The sequence below is a fragment of the Falco punctatus genome (assembly GCF_963210335.1).
Source record: "Falco punctatus genome assembly, chromosome: 12".
NCBI lineage: Eukaryota > Metazoa > Chordata > Aves > Falconiformes > Falconidae > Falco > Falco punctatus.
This window is the reverse complement of record NC_137592.1, coordinates 21,258,339-21,281,279: the sequence shown is the minus strand read 5'-3', so window position 1 is coordinate 21,281,279 and position 22,941 is coordinate 21,258,339. Positions and strand designations below refer to the sequence as shown.

The window sequence follows — 22,941 nt, the reverse complement described above, 5'->3', positions numbered from 1 at the left end:
CTCCTGTCCTGGTCTTTTGAGCATGACACCTCCATATCTTTAGATTTAGTATGTGCAGGAATCCCACCTGTGAGAGGGGGTAGCTCTTGTGACGCTGTTGTGTGCCCTTCTGGGCTTGCAGACAAACAGCTTTGTCACTGTGGGTCTTGCAATGACTCTGTGTGTGTTTTGGACAGTTGTTTTTTTTTTTTTAATATAAACTTGATGTGTGGTTCTACTTTTCACTGTTGCTGTTCAAGTAGAGAAATTAGACCCTGTGCTTTGGTGCATCTGTAAACAGCCTACTAAAACCTCTATTTAAAAACTATTTCCTACCGAAATCCTAACCCTACTTGGCTTTTCTGTTTCTTTGTCTGTGCCAGGCCAGCAATGTGATGTATGACATGAACATGCTAGTTTCCACTTACCTGGTTCTGTGTGCCCTTTCACAGTAAAACTGCTGACCCTTTCCCCAAGGAAGAGCTTAGAGCTGTGGTCCAGGTGGCTGTGTTGCTTTGTGTCCCTGTTGGAAGCTGAATTCCAGCCCCGTGAGAACCAGGGTGGAAGCTGGCTGGAATTCATAGGAGATGCTGCGGTCCTTCTGCAGCGGAACCCACAAAAGGCACTTGTGAACCTTGAAGAAGTGCTGAGGATGCTGGCAGGAAAATGAAATACATGTGCAGGGTCTGTAAATGTATTGCCACAGTAACTTTGGTGCATCGGATTGGCAGTTGTTACCGATCTCTGATCTTGGTGTATTGCAGAATGGTTTCTTCTGAGTTGCGTATCTTGGTTTGCATTAGTAAACACAGGTTGCTTTTTCATTGGGATAATTTGTCAGCGAGTTGTATGTTATTGGGCGGGATTTCAGCTGGCATCCTATTGTCTGAACTGCAATGAGAGGTCTTTTTTGACATCAAGTCATCCGAGCCTTGAACAGATTTTTGATCATTCCTTTTGTGTGTGTGCACCAAGCTTGTGGTTCTGCTGCAGAAGTGTTTGTAGCTGTGTAGAGTGTTTAATTGGAATTTTAATAGTCAAGCGTTGAAGTGGCCATTGGACTCAAGCATGAAGAATGTAAGCTGTTTAATACTGTGTGAAGGTATTGCAAAACACGTGGATGTGAAGGCGGCGAACTGTGCAAGTAGCAAGCAGTGTCTTTCTGTGTACCTGTGGAAAGCCTCGTACGTGACCTGTCCCGGAGTGTGGCTGGAGCTGTGCGTGTGGAGGCTCTGGGCTGCTGGATGAGTGCTGCTGTACGTGTCTGCTCCGGACCCGGGGTGCTCGCCTGGGACCGGCAAGGAATTGTTTTGTGAGAGGGAGGAAGTTGCTCAGTGCGTTGAGCAAGAGAGTGTCTCTGGACGAAGTACGAACGCGCAGCAGCCCCTCCCCAGGGATTATTCAGCATTTTTTCCTGTTGCTGTTACAGGGGGCTCGGACCATTGATACCCATCTGTTTCCTCCTATTTATTTGTCAGATCTTCCTATTTTAAGTGGTACTGCAAGGCTGGGCCACCAAGAGTTAAACATCTGTCCTTTAACATATTTATGGGTTGTAAACTATGCGTTTGAAATTCTGGCTGTGCTGAAGTCCAGAATAATAAAACCAAAAAATGTCCTGTTAGTGCTGATGCTGCAGATTTCACTTTCTGTGTCCCTGCCCTGCAGAAGACCCTGCTTCTGTCCTTGTCCTCCTGCAGCCTGGTGGCCTCTCCTGTCCCTGCTGGCCCCAGTGGCGCTGAGCATGGCTCCGCTGACCTGAGCCTTGCCCGTGCGGGGTGGGGGCTGGGGAAGAGTAAAGAGGGAAGGTGGTCTGAACGCCAGGTAGGACTTGACTGACTTGGTCATCCTCCCTTCTACCCCCCCAGCATACCTAAATACAGTGATCTGAAACCTTCAGAAATATGAAAATGAGAACAGGTGTTTGTGTGCTCTCTGGATATCAGTTTGGTTATTGCCTGGCTAAGTAATAGAGGTGTGTGTGTAGGTGTATTTGCTAATATGCTTTTAATTATCTGCATTTACGTAATTATTTGCACTAGAAATTTCAATTTCCTGTTTCTATAGCTGTAGCTGCTTTACCAGCAGAAGGGCTTTAACTTGGCTGTTGGTTTTGTGAATTAATGGCAACATTTGCTGTTTGCTTTTTATAGACCACAGAGGGCGTTTTTTCAAAGCTATAGATAAAACAACAAAGGGAATTGCAAGAAAGCAAAAGGGAATTGACAAGAAAGCATGCACAGAGTGTTTGCAGCATATAACGTGTATTTATTGGTATGTGCAGATTTGTGTTTGATAGGGTCACTTCCATCTGCCTTTCAGCCTTTAGTTGAAGTTAATTTAAACAGATATATTTTGAATGGGTTTCGTTTCTAGAACTAAATTTCCAGACTCTGGTATGTGCATGTATACACACACCCTGGTTTTATTTAAAGGGCCTGAAGTCTGACCTTTTCTAGCTCCTAACTGAACATTTCAAAGAATGCCATTAGAGTTTGTTCTGGACCTGGTAATATCTTACAGTTTCAGCATCATCTACTACAGGGCTTTTTGACTTCTACAGAAACTGCGTTAAATCGTTACAAAGTGTTCCTATAATCTCATTCTTCAGTTGAAACATTTCTATTATGTTATATAGCCCTACTTTCAGGTACTTTATGTATGATTAATAAATATTTTAGTTTCTTTTCAATATTACCGGGTCTTGATTATGTCATGCATTGCAGTATATATTTTGGTTTTGCAAAACTTTAAGCTAGCTTTGAAGTAGCTTTTTTCCTCTTTGCTATATTGCTGTTTACAAGTCTTTTGCATACAATACATGGATTAAAACTCAAATATCATCAAAGTTAAACTAATGGGCAAGTAAAAGAAGATAGAAATCTTTTCTAGAAGGAAGTAGTGACTTGCCTAAGATGAACAAGAAGCTACATTTGGCAAACAACTCTTCTGTACTATCCTATGATCTGTGTATGTATTTTTAGAAGAAAAATGGGTAGGGTTGATGTCATATAAGAGTTGCCCCTCTTCACTCTTCTTCATGAGCTTAATTACCCTGGGATGTTCTGGACTCTTGAGTGGCAGTACTGGCTGAACAGCCTTGGGTACCGGCTTCTGCTTTTGAGCTGCATCATTCTCTGCTGTGGAACAGGGGTGCAGAAATCACCATTCCATAGCAATTTTAATCATCTGTTTCATCGGCTTTGATGTGTAGGTGTTAGTGTCCCCTCTTCTGTGCAGTGCATAGTACGTGTTGTATCCAGTGTTTTCCTCCAAGCTCCATGATGACTGTAGCTGGTTGGTGACCTTAAGCCACATGCTACCCATGGGCACCATCCTGCTGGGAGGCAGAGCTGGGTCCCCACTGGAGTTTGGGGTAACCCATCTGGGGGAGAACCCTTCGCTCAAGATGAAAACCATCGCTGCAGCTGTTTGCTAATCCCACTGCACATGTGGTCCTGAGCAGTGCCTAGGGAAGCTGGAGATGGGCGGTGTGACAGCAGAGCCTTAAGTGTGCTTGCATGAAACAGGGGTAGTGTTAATCATCAGGTATTAAGTGCAGTTACGGCTTGCTGTGAACAAGCAGCATATTGTAGTAGGGAAGGAAAAGGCAGATACCTGCCCCTGGAAGAAAGGCCTCTAAATCGGGGGCTGTGGGAGCCACCCTGGTCTACCCTGGGCAGTGTCACAGGGATGCTGACAAGCTGGAGCAGTGCTCTGCAGAGCATGCCCTCTCCCTTCCTGTTGTGTTAGGCTGCCATAACATGTGCTCCTCACGATAAATACCTAGGTTGTCCAACCCTATATAATTCTGTAGAACCTTCTCTCCCTGGCCCTTGAGTATCTATATGGATGTTTTATGTGTTTTTTTGTTTCTTTGTTTGTGTGTTAAAACTTTCGTTTCTTGGAAAATACTGTTTTCTGGTTTTCACTGACTGCTATTGAACTTCAATTTTTTGCCGAAAGTTTATTGAGGTGGGTCTTGAGTATTTTTGCTGGTTTTAGAAGCTGCACTCTGATCCCCCAAGAGGAGGTGGGGAAAGGTGCTGGTCATCCTGCTGGTATACTTTGCAGCAGAGAAATATGGTACTGTGGTCTTCCTTTGCAGTGCTGCTGCACTAGGGAGAATGGTGGAGGTGACATCAACTTAAAGTTGATTTTTATGCATTAAAAATACATGAATGGTGAACTGGGGAGGCCATCCGTGCTTTCTCTGACTGGTACCTCGTGGATTCCCTAGCCCCAGCTGGTGACTGCACTTCTGTTGATGCCCCTGGCTTGGGGTCCCCAACCGTGTGTCCCCGACCCTGTGGTGGTGACAGAATAAAGCCATCCCTCAAATCTGGGGGCTGCTGGGGCATGCAGACAGCAGGGCTAGCACAGCCCTGCTCTGCAAATAGTTCTGTTTGTCCACATCTAGGGGTATGCAACATGCCCCCCTTGTTCTCCTGCTGCCCTTTTAGTTATCATAGGCTTTTTTATGTCACGTCAACCTTTTTCTAACCTGTGCCCTCCTCAGATGCTGACTTTGGTTTCAGCATTATAGAAGCTATTTTCTGTCTCCTGGAAGCAGCTGTTAGAATAGGTTTTAGCATTTAACTTCTTATTCTTGAAATGGAAAACTGAATCATGTTGATGCTCTGAGAACTTGACGTGTGGCTGGGCTACTTCCAGGGAGCTTAGAGCAGGAGGGTGCTGCTGCTGCTGCGCGGTACTGGCTGTTCAGTCCAACGAGGATCTTCTAACAAGTTCTCTTCTAACAAGAACCATCCTTCTTATTAAACAACATGATGGCAACCATAAGGCTTTCTTCTTTCCCTTCTTCCCTTCTTCTAATTTTGCATGTGTGTTTATGTACTAAAAGCATCAGGAAGACTATTTTCCATGCCAGTGTAACACTGAAAGTGGGTAGATTTGTACTTGTTATTAAGGACACTTTAATGAATTAAGAAAATGTTTTGTTGATGTTGGTAAAATAGACTCCAGGCGTTCCTGAAGGCTCTTAAATTTGTGGGGTTTTGATGTTTGGATTTTTGGGTTCTTTTTCTTTTGTTTGCAGAATGGTTAATGTATTTTAAAATAATTAACTATGGAAGTATGACACAACTTGTTTTTCCAAAATAGAGCTACGCTTTTGTAATATCTAACATATAATCTTATTTTAGAAGTATTTACATTGGAGAAGAGGTGGGGTTTTTTGTTATACTGTAAGGGATGCTTCACTACTTTGTTAATCATTACGGTTTGATTATTTTGTTTGATGTGTGACTCATTTTTCCAAGGACTTTTATGGCAGCAATTATACACATACAACAGGAAGCCTAGAAAGAAGTGCAACATCAGATCACTGAAGGTTCTCTGCTCCTTTTACAGATGATTTTTATATTTTATGGTGGCAAAGTTAATGATTTCTTGCTGTGCGTCTTCTGTTCCACATGCATAGTGTATATCATGTCTGCCTTATGACTGGATATTTCTTGAACCCACATGTGCCAACATAATTAGTAGGAAACTAGGGTTTTGTAATCAAACACACGGTTGTACATAAGTGCTTTCCAGTGCTGCTGCTTTTGTTGATATAAGAAGTGACCTGTAGTAGCCCTGTAGAATAGTTACAATTATGAAGAGGTAGTGCAGCTCTTCAGCTACATAGTGTGATCTTGCTGTTGCTATAGGTGTTCCTCTATAGTCACTGCATTTCTCTCTCTGCTCCCTTTTGAGGAAGCCTTAGGGAGAAGCTGCAAATTGAACAGTTCAGCTATTTCCTAACTACCAGTGAAAGGTTAGTTTTAGTTTTGAGGCAGTATTTGTAGTCCTTTAGTAGGTCGTTGCTCCTGCCTGCATGAAAACATCACTAAAAGTGTTGGTGAGGGCAAGCCGGTAGACTGGAGTTCTGGTTGTGTTCTCACTGCGTTCCCTCCTCGGGCCACAGGCGATACGCTGCCGCCTTTGGGACCGTGCTCTGCTCCGTGTGTGTAAACGCATCTGCACGGTACCGTGCTGTGCCGGACCCGGTCTGGAGGTGCTCTCGGAAACCTGTGGCTCGAGCCACGTGGCTCGTGGGGCTGCGCTGGGGGACGGCAGTGGGCTACCCAGTGCCATTCAAGGAGCAGGCTCCCCAGTGTTGCTCTCTTGCCTTGGGGGGAAAAAAAGGTCATTAAATTATTATTATTTTTTCCTCATCCACTTTTATAAAACTTCTTCAGGTGAAGACTGCCCCCAAGTGCAGCTATTACTCAGAGGCATGAGAAAAATGAAAAGTGAGTGCTTGAGGCCCCAGTAATATCTGGTATAAAATGTTTAGGATCAGCCGCGTGCGCATCAGCATGATAATGGGTACATTTCTGCAGAAAGTCGGCTAATTAATGATTTGGGTTGCCAGGCTAGGTGGTTTACCTCATGGTAACTGCTTTCTTGTGTGTCCAGGGGTGGTGGCAGCAGTGACTCTTCAATCTTTTCAGTCATGCTGGAGAAGCCCTCCAGCCTTTCTGAGGAATTTGAGATGCTGAGCCTTGCAGGCTCAGCTTTGCCTTCCATGAGGAGCCCAGGTGCAGGAGGTGGCACCAGTGCCATCTCTGCTGCCTTTGGCTTCGGTGGATTGCTGTTAGCGGCTGTATGGGAGGTTACCGGGAGGAGCGATCTGGCATCTCTGGAGGACAGAAGACGTGGGTCTTGGAAGCGAGTGGGCGAATGGTGGTATGAAACCTTGGTTTGGAAACTGTAGAGAGAGCACTGTGCCTTTGCCAAAGCGTCTGCTCCCCCATTGCAAAGACCTGTCTGTCTCCATTGTGGAGCTCCTCTCTGCCAGCCTGGTGGAGCTGGTTCACTTCCCACCCCAAAGGTGAAAATAACCTCCTTGGGGCACGGCTCCGGGGCTGATGCTGTGAGGGAGGAAAACCTACTTGCTGTGGTGGTAGAGCAGTTGGGGAGCCAGTTGGATGCAGGTGAACATCCTTGTTCCTCTCTCCAAAACCTAGCTTTTTTTGCCCTTCTGCTCCTTTTCTTCCACTTCTTCTCTTCCTTTTCCTTGTCACACCATCCTCAAAGAAGGTGTGTGAAAAGAGTCCAGGTGTTCCCATCTTGGGAATGGGTTTTCCTTTCCAAAGCCTTCTGAAAAAGGTGAATGTGTAGCATTAGGCTATGTCATTGTGTAATTTCCAAAATCATATTTAAACAAATGTATTACTGTTTTTTTGAACTGAGCAAAACCCAACCTTCAATGCAGCTAATGATATAATGATCCCTGTTGATTATCATTATTTGTCTAGTTCTCCTTATTAAGGTAGTTATATGTTCCAGATGACAAAATATATTTTAATTTGGTTTTACTGTTCCTGTGTGTTAAAAGAAAAAGAGAAGCTGACCTAATTCAGCCTTTTAGCATGTATATGTTTTATGTAAATGGCCTCAAATTAATGAATTAATAACTTTAACTTAGTATTTAGTTTACAAGACCAGATTGCAAGCTCCATATTCTAAAACGAGCACGTTGTGAGGCAGCTAATCATAAGAAGGGCAAATAAGTATCACATTACAGAATTTTTCTACATTAAAAATACGACCATATGTGCCTTTGAATAATTCCAGATGGAAGGCTGCTGGTTTATAATTTGTTGTTTTGGATTTGAGTGCGTCAGAGTTCTTTCTGGTTTTTTGTAAACAGGTCGATCCATAGGTATGTTACAAGCAGAAGAAAACCATGTATTTGGTTTGCAAGGTGTGTAAATCTAAACTTTTCACCTATTCATTCTCCTTTCCCACCACCCAACGTTTTGGTTGCATAGCGAGCTATCAGGGATGTGTCAGCGTTAGGTTGGTTGTATAGACCTTTACGTATATTATCATTATGTAGTCCCTGAGCGATCACATTTTACAGTACAATTATTTTTTTAATATGTATTTTTAATAAGCATATTCAGATGCTTATCAAGAGTGTTCCCAGAGTGAATGTGAAACCTTTCAAATAAAAAGGTAAATATTTGAGAAAGTTGCAAACCTCTGAAAACAGCATTATAAGGGAAATTGGTTTGCAGCCTTGGCTCTGGCTGCAGCACTAGTGCACGCTGCAACTGCTTTTGGGAGAAACATACTCTGAGAGCTTGCCAGCTTATTCTCTAATGATTTCTTTCTTAAAAAATATATAAAAAAAGGAGTATTTTATCAGATAATTTTAAAGACACTTTTTTAACAAAAGCAACCTTGGAAATAGGTGTAAGTTTGGTTCATGTTGTCAGAAGCAGTGGTTACACATCCCATCTCAGTATCTGCGGCTGTACATGATGAGGTGAGAAAAATGCAGTTTTAGGTTATAGTTAATGAAGTCTTAATTGTTCCTGTATCTGAGGTCACTTGGGACTCCGTTGCTTCAGGAGTGCTTTGTAGTAATCCTCTAGTGCTCTTACCCTCCTGCCCTGAGCAACTTGATCGTTCTTGATACCCGTGGGGAATGCCCGAGTCATGTTTCAGGTCCTTATCTTCTTGTTTTTTATTCTTCATGATAAGGTACAAGGATATCCCAAGGTAATTCAGGATGATCATTGCTGTTCTTACTATGTGTGTCTATTTCTGTTTTCCTTGGGGTTTTTTATTTGTGACTTCCTCACGTGGTTTTAACAGTATTTTGTAAGTCAGTATTGTAGGAAATAATAACTGTACCTGTGTCAGTAGGTTATTTATTTTTAGTTTCACTTAGAGCACCACATGGGGTCTGTGCATGACCAACATAGATGACAGGCTTGGCATCAGAAGCGCCTGTTCTAAGTTGGTTTTTCATCTTCAGCCCTCCCTTGTTTTATTTCTGCTGCCACAGTCCAATTTCTGGAGTTTAAGGAAGGCTATGTACTGTATTCACTCCATGGCAGGGGAAGGTGTAGGATTTAGTCTTGGCCATGACAATTACAAAGTCAGAATCTCTGGAAAACTCATTTTCATGGCTGAGAACTTTATCCTTCTTTTACTACTTCTTGGGGCTAAAAATATTGTTTATTGATTGCTCGGGAGTCATGTGTAGTATAAAATAGGACTTTCAGAACCTTGTGGCTTTTAAGCCTTTATAATCTTGCCCCAATGACTTTCAGCTGGTTGTTAAGACGCTCCTCACGTGCTTTGGTGAGGTATTAGCTGTTCGTGTCTGCAAACTGTGGGTCTCCTCTATGTAATGCAGGAAAACAGGGGTTTGTGATATGTCCTTTTTAAGATAAATGTAAACACGGATTAGATGTGAATGTTTTCTAAAAATCAGATCAATTTCAACCCATGTTATGAGTATGTGGGATTTAAGGGAAATCATCTTGATTACTCGAGAAGCATCATCTTTGTGGAAAAGTGGAACTTGAGTAAAATAGTTTTGGGAGTACAGAACCTACTGTACAGTGCTATTTCTGAAATTCTGCTAGGAAAGAGGCCAGGATTAGAAGGAGAGCAAAATTTAGCAGTATGGAGGACTAGGATTGCTAACGGTAAGCATTTTCTCATGCTCGTGACTGTACCATTTTTACACAGCAGTCTTCTAAAACGTTCAGAGGAGGGGTAACGTGATAATGCCTCTTTGGGCTCAAGTACTTCTGTGGTCGTCTTTATCTGTGGTTTAGACTTTTTTTTTGGTTTGAATTCTGTATTTTAGAGGGTTTTGGCACTTTTCTATGTGAAACCTTTGCCCAGACCTTTCAACATCTTAGGTGAGAGAGTCCTGTGCAGCTAGATATTCTTGTTGACTGGCTTGTATCTCACTTGGTGTTTAAGTTTAAACATGTTCACAAACCCTTGTGTATAAGGAGAAAGGTATATTTCCCTGCAGTTGTTTTGAGAAACCGAGGAATGAATGAGCTTTTGCAATATTAGGCTTGTTTGTGCAGTGGCTGTTCTAAGAACCCCCTCAGAAATGCTGCCTTGCGAATGAAATCCTACCTACTGTTCGATTCATTTTGGAATTAAAGACAACTTATTTGGTGAGCAGTTCACCTGGAACACTTGACGTGTAAGGCTGGTTCATGTGTACAGTGTGATGTTCTTTGCATGCATTTTTGTATTTTTAAACAGCTGATGTAGCAGCAGTGAGGCACCATCTGGCATTTTGTTAAGCTCAGTGATCATTCTCCTCCATCAGGGTTTCAGGAGGATGCTGCTGCCCTACCCACCAGCAGCTCCCTCTTCTCTGGGGACTCCTTTTTCTCCTATTTTCTACAGTGCCTGTGGGATTCAGCCGTTCAGAAGCATTTGTTCAACTTGTTTTGTGAGGTGACAGGATTTTTGCTTGAGAGTAAGGAGCCCTTGAGCAAAACTGTCTCAAGCTGAGAAAATCTGCCAGCGTGTGCCCTGGCTAGGGGCGGGAGGCTGGTGGGGGGTGTGGGTGCACCGAAGACCTTGGAGTAACATGATAGAAACAGCGTTTTGGAGCAGAAATGTGTAGATTGCTCAGTTATGTCAGCACCAATTTTCTGTGCAGAGCGTAAGGAAGCTGCTGTGGGGTGGATGCATAGACACCTTGAGAAGTGGCTGAATCGGTTATATTTGGTCTTTCTACAGAAATTGCCTTTGGGTAGAAAGTGGGCATGAAGAGCACAGGCCTATATGGAATTAATTTGCTGGAGCTGTGGAGAATTAAGACTTGGAAAAAGGAAAGGGCATGCTGTAATGGGAGGTGTGGTTGGCATCCCCAGCATATCCTTCTGCACAAGTGAACGGTGTTCCTTCAGGTGAAATGTGGGCTAGCGCAAAAGGCAGCATTATATCTCTAAAACACTTAAAAAGTAATATGCCACACAAATCTACGTAAAACTGAAGGTGTATGGAGGAGGGGATGCATTAGGAGCTATTACACAGTGTTGTCAGTGCATTTCTAGAGGTGTCAGAGGTGACTGACTGACTTTAAGGATGAAATATTAACTGAAGAAATACCAAACATTATCACAAATAAGACATTCATGCTGTCCTCTCCTGCAGAGCAAAATTTGTTATGAAAGTATGGACTTTTTGAATATGTAGTAATTTTTGTGCTATGCATAGTGTGTAGTCTCACTTCTGTAGTCAGGGATGCCACAGGCAATTGCAGTAACCTAAATGTGTTGAAGGATAAGATGATGCATTGCATAAAAATCCAGAGTATTGTTGAGTGACAGGACTTTGTGATACAGTTAATTTCTTCTCTATGAAGAAATTACTCAAAAACATTACTCAAAAAACATGCCATGGCTTTTGGCACAGATATGTTTATAAACGCAGAGTATTTGGTCTGAAAGGTACCTTTTGTTTACTTTGATTTTCTGTATGGGTGTGTTTGAAATTTTTAGTTTGAGACTACTGAAGAGGAAAATGGTAGGCATGTTCTTGATTCTGTAAAAAGGTGGTGTACCAGAGTAAAACTGATAAAAAGAGGAGCTGCAACTGTTTAAAAATTACCTGTAGGCAGGTGTTCTCAGGTTAAAATCCTTAAATGTGTAAAAATGTACTGTGAAATGTTTCATATTTTTGTTTCCCTAACTGGATTAGACAGTGGTTTCTCCAACTTTTTTTGGTAGTCTAGTTTGTTTACTTTAATTGTCCAAATAAGAAAATCTTGAGTGACATAAAGAGACCACTGGGGACAAAAGGGTGCAGCTGTACAATTGAGTCTTCTTGCTGTTTTTGTAGACGCCTGTAAACCTCTAATCTGTATAACCTTCCTAGTTTAATGAACCGTGATACCAATATTAGTTGTGACTACATACTTTCTTCAAATGTCTAGGTGTTTGCTCAGTTTTTCTCTGTTTTCTAAATGGGTTAACTAGGTGTATCTGTTTAAATCCTGCATTTCTGATGTCATGCCATCTCGAGTCGTGAAGTGTGTCTTGTTCGCTTAGACTGCATTTTTGTAAATGACACTTGACAAGCCAGCACAGGAATTTACAAACTGGCCGGTAAGTGTTGGCATCTTCAGTCACTGATCAAACTCTGCCATAGTTGCGCTCTCTAAGCATTTTAGTTTTCCGAGGGTTTTTTCCCTTTCCTTTACATCTTTTCGTATAGAACTTATTCTTTGCTTGTTAGCTGATTTGCAGCCATATGTTAGTTGGGTTATTTTTGTGTTTATTTCTTTGCAACCAAGGAGCTAGCAAAACCTGTTGGAATTAACCTGAGAGATGTGCAAATACACATTATTGATGTATGTGGTTTTACTTTACCACAATGTGATGCTCAGAGTGTTAATTCGCAGCTCTGCAAGAATGGTGAATTTTAAGCATTTAACATCTTTCCTGTGTTTTTGACAGCATTCCTGTGCTACCTATCCTGTGCTACAACACATTAAAATGCACTGCTTTTGTCAGATGTCTCAGAAGACTTAGCATTTTGGCCAGTAAAACAGGGAATCTTCTACTGAAATAATTTTCCCCCTTTTCCATTTTTTTGGTGGGTTTTTTCCTTTTCTTACATGTATGCATATATAAATTGCACCCAGCATAGTAACTCTTTGTACATCTCACGCAGAAACTCTTACAAGAGAGGCTACATTTTCCAAATGTCAGATTTGACATTCTTACTAATGGTTGAGTACCCTCTCTGCAACGTGTCTCAACCTCTGTTTTTTAATTACAGACCTTTTAGTGCATAACCTCCCTAGTATTTCAACTTCTAAAGTTACTTTAATCCAGAACTGGTCACCTCGGTCTCCTTGATTTGCTTGTGGACTTCTTGTTTGCAAATACCTGCAACTTTAAGCAAGGTGGAGTGAGTGAATATATTTTTTTGGCAGTGTAGTGCTGGACAGTCCTGTTTTCTTTTATCTCCCTTCCTTCTCCCTCCTCCCTCAGGCGATTAGTAGAAACAGAATTCTTCAAAATAGTGGTTTTGAAATGAAAATAGCATTTTCAGCAGAATAGATGAGGTCTGTCCTTGTCACTACAGGAAGCAGGAGGGTGAGTGTGCATGAGGTTATTACTGGCGCTCATCTTGTCTTCAGGTTCTACTGGCACCTACATTTTTCACCCATGTAGGTTCCCCTTATTTGTTTCACCTTAATAGGAAACCTAAACTAGGGCCAGATTCCAGTCTTCAGAGTAAATTTAAGTTAGTCTCCTAAAGCTAACATGAATTTAAGTGACACACGGTGTCTTAATTATATTTATTAGCAAAAAGCAATAATTATTTCTATGTGTAGACTGGTTTCACATTCTTCAGAATGTTGGTGTACTTCCGTCCGCTCCCAACTTAAACTGCCAGATGCTGAAACAACCAGCCTCTTACCCTGTTCTCCTTAGCAGAATTTCTGTTGTGAGGACTGTCCACCAACGTGAATCAAAATTGTCACAACAGACTTCACTGAAGTCTTTTCAACACATGCAACAAAAGCATAGCAGGCCAGGTCCACTGCCCTTGATTGTTATTGATCCTTGTTGTTAATCACTGCCCTAGTGATTGACATCAGCTGAATTTCTGGCCCAGCATGTCCAGCACTCCCAGTTCCCAGACATAGCCGTGGTGGCTCTGAGACACCAGGAGGACGCTTATCTGGAGGGCGGTTTGCTGTGTCAGTTACAGAAAACCTGTTTTCCCTGAGCTGTTTGTTACAGACTCTTTATTGTGACTTTGGCTAGCTATCAGATGCTTCTGTCTAAACAGAGAATTTTCCTCACCAGGTTTTTCTTAAGATGTTCTGCAGTGAGACACCTCTGGCTGAGACAAACACACACCTAACACCCATTTTGATAGCGACAGCAGGATTTGTTCAAATGCATTGATAAATCAGTCTTGGGATTGTGACTTCAGAGTAGGTTCTAGTGGGAGTAAACCAGTGGATGGTGCCTTGAAGAAAATTTCCATTTCAGAGCTCTTGTCTTTTGTCCCAGATGTTCGTTTCCCTTCAAGCCAAGTCTGTGCTACCAGCATCTGTACTACCTGTGTCTGTTGCTCAGGGCTGAGCAGGAAAAAGCTGTGATCTGCTGTATTTAAGGTAGAAGTCCTTACGTACAGGTATGTCAGGAAGAACATGTGTTTGCATTTCTGGGTTTGGGGTTTTTTCTTCCCCTTCCCCTTGAGTTTTGACAGCATTTTGGAGCATCTGCTGACAAGGGTATGTCAAAAGACTGTAGAGTAGTTATCTTCTATTCTTGCCTTTTGATTGGCAGTGCGTTTTGGCTTGCTGGTTTATTACATTTGTAATCCTATACCACGCATGCCCTCCTAGAATAGATCATAGAATCACTGGAAAATGTAGGCTGGAACCGCTGGAGGTCATCTGGTCCAACACTGCCCAGCCCTGGCAGTGCTGGCTTCAAAGATGAATCGTGTTACTCAGGGTCTTGCCCCAGTTGAGTTTTGAATATTTCCAAGGAGGGAAAGGTTACACCTCTGAGTACAAAGGAAAAAAAAAAATAATTGAATTGAGAATAGTGAAGAGCTAAAAAGAAGGTGGTTGAATTGGAGTTTCCTTTCTTGCAATGTGTGGTGGTTGCCTCCTGCATGCCCTTCACACTTCTGACTAGTTTGGCATGCTTTTCTCTGTAGGCCCTGTCCCACAAGGTAGTGAGGAGTAGAATTGGATCCTGCTAGGCTTTCCTCTAGGTGAGCCCAGTTCTTGCATCCTCTGGTCATACACAATGTGCTGCAGCCTCCTTATCATCTTCATGGCCCTCTGCTGCACTCGTTCCAGTTGGCCAGTCTCCACTGTACTGGGGCCCCCCAGACTGGATATGTGTCTAGGGGTGACCCAGAGTGGAATAATCATTTGCATTGGCCGCACTTCTGCTCATACAGCCCAGTGTGTGGTCAGCCTTGGTTGCTGCAGGGGTGCCCTGCTGATCCCTGCTCAGGTTGTCCACCTGCATCCCCAGCTCCTCTCTGCTGGTCACCCCAGCCCACAATGCTGCTGGGTAACTGGGATAACAGGATAACTGGGGTTATCCTGGCTCTGCTGCAAGACTCTCTGTCTTTCTGAATATTGTGGGACTTCTGGCAAGCCAGTCCTCCCCCGGTTTGGTGTCATCGCAAACAGGGTGGGGGTGTGCCCATCCCACTGACCAGAGGAAGCTGTGCTGACCTTGGTGCTGACCCATGGGGGACACCACTGGAAATCACCTGCCAGCTGGACCATTAGACCATTTGTGGGTTTAAGGGAAATACGTGAGCAGTTCTAGGGGAAATACATGACAGTAAAAGCACGGGTGGAAATCAGCCACCAGTTGGGCCATTGACATTTGGTCCAGACCTGTTAGACCACAAACGCTGCATTGGAAGCCTGATGATCCAACTTGTTCCTCACCCAACCTCTAAAAATGATCATGTATCATCTTTTCTCACCCAATCCTTATGTTTCAGAGATGCACATTTAATAAACAGATCAGTGGAAAGCTGAACAGTGGAACAGAAAATTGTTTTTATTGTCAACTTCTAAAAGTGCATCACTGCTTTTGAGAAGGAATTGGGAATTGTTTGTTAAAAGGACAGAGTGCAGCAGATGAACTATTTATTTATTTATTTATTTATTTTAACCAGTCTGTATTTGTGTGGAAGGTGTACATTCAAAGTGATTTGAACTGGAAAGAAATTAAAGGGAGAATTGCAATTGGTCTGAGTTAATTTGATACAAATTTACATTGTTTGAACTTTATTGCACTGGTCGCATGTGGAGGACATTTATGGGAAAAGCAATTGAGGAAGCGTGCTTTTAAGGGAAATACTTGACAGAAAAACCACAAAGTATCAGGGAGGGTTCAGCATATCGGAACTATTTTTGAATTGTTTTTGCTTTAAATTCGCAGAATTTTTAAGATATCTTTCTGTATGACTTATGTAAGATCTGGGAGACACTTTTCTGGAGCTGGTGGCAAATTGTTAGCCAGAATTTGTTTTGTACATTTTTCTTCATCTGAAAATGAACCTCACTTTATTTTGAATAACCCCAAGGCCTGTAAGCAGGCCTGTCCTGAAACACTTTGAGTTCATCCAGGTGCAGATTTGTTTTTGTTTTTTCCCCTAAGTGTTGATACAATTAGTTTGAAGGTTATAATAAAACTGTGTAACACTTTCTCTCCAAATAGCTCTTTTAAAAAAGCAAACAAAAAACCCCAAACCCAAAACAAAACAAAAATCCTAAGAATTCTTGCAATGAACTTGGAAAAAAATTCCAGATATGAATTTATACAGCTGTGAATGGTACTGGAGATACTGACTTGTCAAATATAAAGGTGACTGGAGATGCATTGGCCTTTTATTCTTAGACACTCGAGTTTGCTGGAGGCACAGAATAAAATCATGGTCTATTGCTTAAGATGCTGGACTGATGCCAGCAGTAGTACTTACAATAAAGCGAATGCCTTCAGTTTTGAGTAGAAGCCTGTTTGGCATACCTTGAGGAGTAGTCACTCTCCTAAAAATAATCTGTTGTCAAATATAGGGAAAAAGTGAGAGCTGTCAACTTGTAGCCTCATTTACCTGATGGAAGATGTGTATTTTTTATGTTTATTATGTTAAGTTTTTATTTATTGTTATAACTTTTATTATTATTTCTTTTCATTGTTGACAATGGAAAGCGTGTTTTTTGTTTGTTTTCCCCCCCCTCTCTACATGTTGCCTGAAGCTCTTCTGTGGTTGAATGTGGAACTGGGCAGTGAGCTGTGCCTGCTGGAAGGAGCTGCAAGTTCACCTTTAACTGCTCTTGCAGCAAAAAAGGACTTTAGTGTTGGGGGAGATGGGGCAGGGTTTTGGGAGGGAAGACCACGTGTACAGTTGGGAATTTCCCTTACGGTGCTGCAGGCAGAAACTGTTCATTCTGTTTTCCCTGTATATAATCGCTGGAGATCTTGGTCTTTGTGGTGACTTAGTCAAGATCATGTGCGATCTTCAAATTTCTGACACAAGTCAGTAACTAGTTTGGAGACGACCACTGACTTCTAAGCAGTTCCATTGATCACCAGGTACATGTGCCACTGGGTGTAACCCTTGATTTGCAATTATGAAGTTTAAATTTATAACTAAAATGTTAATATTTATATTTAAATTTATAATTTAAACAATATTTATATTTAAATTTATAATTTAAATTATAGATATAAATTATATGCAAATATGTTTCAAACATATTGGTCCATAAATCTGATTGAAATTTAAAAATCAAGTAGTTTGGAGAATATAATTTTTATTCTAATAATTCCTAGTAATCTAGTCATTACTTTGCAGCTGCATCAGTCTGAGGAACAGTTGTGTTGAGTTTTTTGGTTGATTTGTCTTCTGTGCTGTTAGAAATGAGCACAAGAAAACTTATGATAAAAATCTGACCCTGATCTGTAAGTTTGTTAGCTGGAGCTGGTGGGGGTGAGTATGGACAGAGCAGTTTCACTGTGTGAACCAGCGGTGGTGATGGGATCCCAAACTTGCCATTTTTTAGCACGCAGCTTTGTAAGGAATTCCAGCAGAAGAAACTTTATTGGGTTGCCCATGATGTTCTATACACTGTTTTTTTAAAGACAGATACATAGTTGAGGGCACTGTTAGCTGGAGAGCTTAGTTTTTTACTGACAGCATCACATACATGCTAAATTGGGATCTTCAATCAGAAAGCAATATAGGTGTGAAAGTATACTATAGGTTGTGCATGTCTTACTATGTAAAGCACGTTATCAGATGATGTACAAATTTTACTCTCTCACAGGATACTGAGCCTTAAGTGCCTGGTTCTGATTACATATGACTTCAGTTCTTTGAGCCTGTGATGTAGCTTTCCGTTTGTTGGTTGGTTTTCGGTTGTTTTTTTTTTTTAGTAGCTGGTGTTCTTGTAGATAACTTGTTTTTTTCTAAAATTCAAAGCTTTGCATAATTTCAGTGGATTCTGTGGTTTCAGCAGGTATAAGGCAGTGGATTCTAACTAAAGCACTTGAGCTCTGAAAACATCAGACTATAATATCTTGTCAGGAAGAAAGCTGGTGATGAATTTAATGTGAATTTCTGTCCTTTTTTTATGATTTGCTGAAACAGAAGGGAAAAATTTGTGTGTTCCTTTGAAACTGAGATTTGATACTTTTCTGTTATGCAGTGGTCTTATCTGAGATTGCCTAAAGTCAATTCTGTTATGCAGGAGCTTTTAGGGTTTTCTGTTGTATGGATGCATCAGGTTTGGAGCCGGCGTTCAGTCCATAACAGCTTTACATTTCACATTCAGTGAACATCATGGTAGAAGAGGAAGAAGAAACTTCATTTCTGCAGGAGCCTGAAAGCCTATAATGGGAAAATACTATATTCTTTGTTTCTGTCATTGATTATGTCAATGGATGTCCAGAAACTGTCAGAAGAAACATTAGCATAGCAAGCTTTAAAATGAAAGAACAAATGGAATTAAACCCAAGGTTGGAGCTGAAATGAGAGGCAATTTTAAGAAACCTGTTTGCTGAGTTCTGTATGATCAGCCCCCAAGATTCATCCAATTAGATAGTCGCTTTTACCACAAAGCAAAAGAGAAGTGCAGAAGTTCCAGCTACTTTCCTGAATGTTTTTTTCCCTTGCAGATTTAAAGCGCTGACTGAAGTTTCATCTGCTCCTTGTTTGTGTATGTATGCGTCTACGTATAAATAAAATCCAGACTGCAAATAATACTTTGTAGCATGAGAACTGAAGAGCTAGAAATCTCTCTTGGTGATGCACTGGCCTTTTCTCCCCCACCATCTCTTGTTGTGCTCCATCCCTCAGCTCCCCTGGCTCACTGCTGCATTTTCTTATTTCCCCCAGGTGCAGGCAGGTGCTTAAAAAAACTTGCTGGCAGGGTCTAACAGCTTTTTCCTCTTTGTTGGCGGGATTTGTTGAGATCACACGGGCACTTGATCCAGGAGCTGGGAAATTGCGTTGCAGTCTGTTCCAGTTAGGATTTTGTGAGTAACTGCAAGCTTCCCATATCTGTATTGTCTTAAGGTTTCTGTTGTTAATTGATTAAGTTGCATGAAGCTGTGACGGCTATGATAAGCCTTACTGGTTTTATTTCCAGTTAAATAGTTATAAAATGTGAATTTCACAGTGTGGCTTGAAAGTCAGGTGGCGAGTCTCTGAATGTATTTGTTTAACCATCTGTAGCCAAGTACAATCAGCATGTACTGTAAGGACAGCGGTAATTATCCTGTCTAGTAAGCATGCAGAATTCCTCCTTACTGGAAGATTATTTTAATGTTCCCTTCGTGTAGCTCAGGGCAGCAAGGAAGTGGATCCCCGTGCTAAAAATAAGAAAGGAAGATGCACATTTGTGTGTTGCATCAGCTTTCAGCAAGCTTAAAATAATGCATTGTGCAAGAACACGTCTCCTTCAGCTCATTCTCTGAAGACTATAGACAATCTTAACTTCTTCAAACACCCCCCCCGCCCCCCCCCCCCCCCCCCCCCCCCCCCCCGCTGCCTGTGCACAGGAATAGTTCACGTGGAGAAAGCCACATTCACCATCGACGTTATAAAGTAACTCATCCATTTTTATGTGGTGCTCTAAATTCAGGAGTATCTGCACTTCAGGTGCAGGTTAAATTGCATGAAGGCAAGGCAAGAATCTGTAACACTTACCAAGTGGTGCAGGTAAGAGGTGGCTAATGTCTCGGGGCAAAACGAATTTGTTTGCAGTTTCTTTCTGAATGAAAAGGCTAGTAGTTTGTTTCCGTGGAAGAGGAGAGGTAGTGTTAGCTTTAACTAAAATATAGTGGTTTGGATTTGATTGATTTGGCATGATGCCTGGTCTAATGAAATAAGTGCATTCTGAAAAGGTTGTTTAGGTGGTCCATGTACCAGCGTACTTTCTTCAGTTTCTTCCACTGGGAAGAGAATTGGAGAAGGGATGTATAATGTGAAAAGGTTTTTTGGGACTGAGGGGGAGGTTGGTGGGGTTCTTTAGCTTTTTTTTTTTTTTTTTTTTTACAAGTGAAATCATATATGGGCGTTTTGGCAGTTTTGGAGTTCTGGGAAGTCAAGGCTTATTGTGTTGCTGACTTTGGAAATGATGCAGTCTTACTGCCTGCTTACAGGGCAGGACAAATAAATGAAGGAATTGGGTGCAGGATCTGGGAGATCATTCTGACGTGTCTAACCCTCAGCTTGCTGTTTAGGGAAGAAAGAACTTGTAAAAAAGCTGTTAGTGTAACTTTTCCAAGTTGACCAGATTGTTATCGCTTGTTGATGTTTGAATCAATACTAAAATACAGCTTCTAACACCTTTTTATATTGGTGGTGGAGTAAAATGGACTCATATCATGGGAAGGGTCACTGTGAGCTTTTTTAGCATGCTGTAACAGGACTGATCTGAAATCATACGTGTCTTAATTCTGTTGTTAGAGCCAGAACCTTTTGATTGCGGCTGTTGTAAATGCATCCTTCCCCAAATACTGATTACGTGTCACTGCATGTATTTGCTCATAAGTTGACTAAAATAACCGTAGTATGAAATACCTTGTACAACTTCTAAAAATAACTACACGTTCCTCTTTGCTGTTTTGCTTTAGTTGTAGAATAGTATTTTTGCTCTCTGCTTTGGTGAGTTTTGTGTTTTGCTTCAATATAGGTGGTACTTAAAAGAGCATAAATGGTTGTTCTAGTAGGCAAAGTAGCTATTAACCTAAATATTTAAAACTTAGCTTGGAGACGTGAGGTTAAAGTATAACTTCCATAAATAAATGGTGACCTCCAATGTTTGAGACTTATATATTTTCTGCTCTGTTTCTCACTGTGACTTTTTTTTAGGTGTGAAGAAAAAGTAATGCATATGTAATTCATACCTGTTAAGACACACACACACACAAATTCACGTACGCTGTTTCCAAGCAGGTATTTTCCTTCCAAGGCGTCCATCCCCCTCAGCTGGACCTTGCTTGGTGTGTGGTACATCACTGCGCACTCCACTGCTGCTCCTGTTTGTTAGAAAGCAGCTGGCAGCAGAGCTCACCTGTGAGCTCCCAGGACCCTTTGTCCAGTGCTCATTGCTCTGATCTTCGTCTTTTCTTGGGATAACAGTGGAAACAACGATGTCTACAAATTCCTAAACTCACCTGAACTGAGTGATGGGTTTCTTGGCGATACGCTGGAAATGCCTGCTGCAGTGTAGGATATAGTTTAAAAAGCATACATGGATCGTAGTGATGGTCTGCACTGTATGTTACTTTGTTGGGGAGGTACTGAATTGTAGAATGTGTGTGCTTGAAAAAAGCAGGAATATGTTTAACTTGGAAGAGAAAAATGAAGAAGCTGAAGAAAATGTTTTAGAGTGTGACTGTAATACTACAGATGAGGCGAGGTGCAGAAAATTGCGCTTTTACTCAGGTGGTTTATTCGTGGGCTCAGAACCAGGGAACTGGTAGGCATGAAACAGGTCTTTACCCTCTAAAATGTTAAAGAGAAACTCTTGAATAAGGTGATGTTTTTGTTTATTTGTTTGGATTTTTTTGTTTTGTTTTGTTTTAAGGAAGATGTGCGTATGCTTTCAAAACTTGCGTGAAGAGCTGACATTACTGTTTGTGCGTTTGTAAAACACTGTGCCATGTCTAACAAAGAGAACTGAGGCAATACATTGAGGCTATTTTATGATAATTATTTTCACTACTTAGGTCAAAATATGAACCTGAGTGTAGTTCACAAATTAGACTTAAAATTGCAAAATGGATTTTTGTCTTTAATTAAAGGTTTCCAGATATTGCCAGATATAGGAGTCTGAACGTACCATTAGTACTCCATTAAACTGTTTTTTTTAATACAGTGGTATTTTAATACAACAAATCGATCTATAAATGTGCAGAGTAGAAATGATACCATACCTAATAGACTATTGATATTCTGACAAACTTTACTAGTCTACAGTTAAATAAATATAAATCAACATTTGATTATTTTTTTTCTGGCTTGAATTTTACATCATATTATAAAGGGCTTAATCATGACCCCATTGCTTTTTACCTCCATATTTTTATGTAGAGTGCAAGGTCTTTTAAAAATAAATAAATAACCTCTGTCTACACAGTGAATATTCCCAGCCTTAGCTAATTACTGATACAGTAATTGTATCGGAGGTATAAGGAATCTACACAGGAATATTCCCAGCCTTAGCTAATTACTGATACAGTAATTGTATCGGAGGTATAATTAGACTTGTGTACCTTAGAGTTGGGTTTGGGTTTTTTTTTTGTGGTGTGGTTTTTTTGGGGTTTTTTTGTTTGTTTGTTTTTTGCTTATGGTCAATGGAACATTTCCTTATACTTAGTTCTGGTTAGCTGTAGGATTTTAAATCTCGTACTTCTGAACAGCGCTTTTGCGTTTTGTTGCTTGGTGTTTCTTACCTCTCAGAAGTATGAAGAATAATAATTTTTTAATCAGTACAAAATTCCTTTTATACAACCCTGCATTAAAAGGTGTTTACTGGATTTTGGTAGTACGTGCTGATCTGGGAAGATGAGCTGAGCTGCGCAACGTGCTTGAGCAGGTTCGTGCCGCTCCGAATGCCCACCCCCCGTGTGCACCCAGTACAGAGGCAGCTGCTGGGGTTGGCCAAGTCCTGCTGCATCAGTTGTAACAATCGAAACGTAGACATGCCAGCTGTGATTTCAAACAAAATTAACATTTTTAGAAAGGTCTTTCTCTTCTATCTCCATCGCCCCCCTGCCCCTTATTTAAAGTGAAATCAGATTAGCTCAGAAATGTTTTGAAAATCTTTGTGATAGACACTGGAAACTAAGCAGTGATATTTGTCCTTTTTTACATAGGAAATTATCTAGTAAAACCTCTCCTAAGTATAATAGGCAGGGGTACTGCTGAGGTGGTAACCCTGAACCAGTAACCAGTGCCATGCCCAAACAAGCCCAGTGCGTTTGTGGAGACAGGGTTTAATTCCTGCCTCCTACCCCTTCAGGCAGAAGTGTGCCATCGATAGTTCGACTTGGGAAGCAAAGCGACTTGAGTAATTAAATTTAGGTCATTAAAGTTTAAGTAACGTTCCATCTCGGAGAGGATACATGTGCCTGGGGAGGCGAGGGGCAGCGAGGAGAG

General features: G+C 41.4%; 1 protein-coding gene across 1 annotated transcript in view; it reads left to right on the top strand.

The window, feature by feature from the left end:
- EML4 (EMAP like 4) overlaps positions 1–22,941 on the top strand; it is a 163,460-nt gene that overhangs the window by 11,956 nt on the left and 128,563 nt on the right. The window lies entirely within an intron of this gene.